We start from the raw sequence: 1,598 nt of genomic DNA, 5'->3' as shown, positions 1-1,598 counted from the left end.
ATATGAATTAATAAATAATATGAGTATGAATTTAATATTTCAATTTTATATATATGATATAGTTCAGTGTTGCTTAATGTCTTATCCTTCACAAACATTTATTAATATCGGAAAAATTTATATATCTAATATACAAATAATAAAAGTAAATACGGCAATTTTAAAAACAAGAGAGTGTGAGAAGATACATTTGAGAATAAATATTCGTGACAGTTACTATATGTTGAAAATGTAGTAATTCTTCAGAATATTAGTGACAAACATCATTAAGTAGCTATTGTTAATGGAATTATGGTTTTAGATTTATTCTATTATAATTAAAATAACATAATGAGTGTATAAGTAAAATGAGGTAATGCCATTTTTAGCAATCTTGTATAAGAGTAGAACTTAAACATTCGAGATACTCTTCACGAGGCCTAAGATTTGTGATTTTAAGATGAAATAAGTTAACTGCATGAATGGTCACGTCTTTTGTCCCAGAAAACTTTTAGAATATGAAAATAATTTCTCAGAGGCACCTACCAATGGACAAACTAAGTGACGCACTGCAAGCTCAAAGTCTCCTACATTCAGAAGACGTGTGATGAGATAAATCATCTTCATAATTGCCCAAGTGTAAGAATTTCCTGTTCAAATTCTAAGTGACACAGTGATGAAAGTCTACTTTCTTTCAACTTTGGATTCACTCTCAGTCTTCACAGGCCACTCTGTGGAGACCACAGACATTTTTTTACAGCAGTGACCTGGCCTCCCACTAAAGGATTCATAACTTACTGGCTTCCAGAGGTATGTGTGTCTACTCTCCAGTCTCTCTACTGGCCCAATTCATTTAATGGGAAATTACAAATGCTGGATGTGGTACTACTGAAGTACAATTCACATACTATCAAATAAAAGAAAACATGGGTATCCTTATTTGTACAATTAAGGATAAAAAGAGTAGAATATGAAATATGTTGGTAGATATCTTAAAATATTTAAATTTGTGCTTGTACAAAATTACTAAAGAGCATACATTCATGTATCTTTGGTCTTGAAAATCAGTATAACTTAAATAAAATCCCATTGGATTTGGGATTTTGTAATTATTAGATATAATCATCAATGTATATTATTTCATATTTATCCCATATTTTAAAAATAAATGCTTAACAAGAATTCATCAAGTCATGAAGGTAAAACATAATTACTAATACATACACTTCTATTAAATAAAATCAGTGTGACTTGCAATAAAAATAAGAATTTATTAATCTCGCTAAAATGCTTAAACTTTTAAAAACCTTTGTTGTTTAATATTTAGACATAATTATAAACAATCAAAATACTGTTTAGAAATTGAGCACCACATGCTAAAAGGTGCCACACTGATAAGACACTCCTGTCTAATGAATTACATTTTCATTGTCTGATATGAATCAAAAATAGTAACAAGGCAATTCTGTTAAAATAATTAAAACAAGTTACATACTGAGAGTTTATAAATATCAGATTGAGTGTTATCTTTACATTTATTGTATCTTAAAGTATTTTATTCCCACCTTAGATTAGTAAGCTAAGTGGTTAAACACTAAATAACTTTTAAAGGTAATACA

This window comes from Myotis davidii, unplaced genomic scaffold, assembly GCF_000327345.1.
Source record: "Myotis davidii unplaced genomic scaffold, ASM32734v1 scaffold1819, whole genome shotgun sequence".
In the NCBI taxonomy this organism is placed as follows: domain Eukaryota; kingdom Metazoa; phylum Chordata; class Mammalia; order Chiroptera; family Vespertilionidae; genus Myotis; species Myotis davidii.
This window is presented reverse-complemented; position numbering follows the sequence as displayed.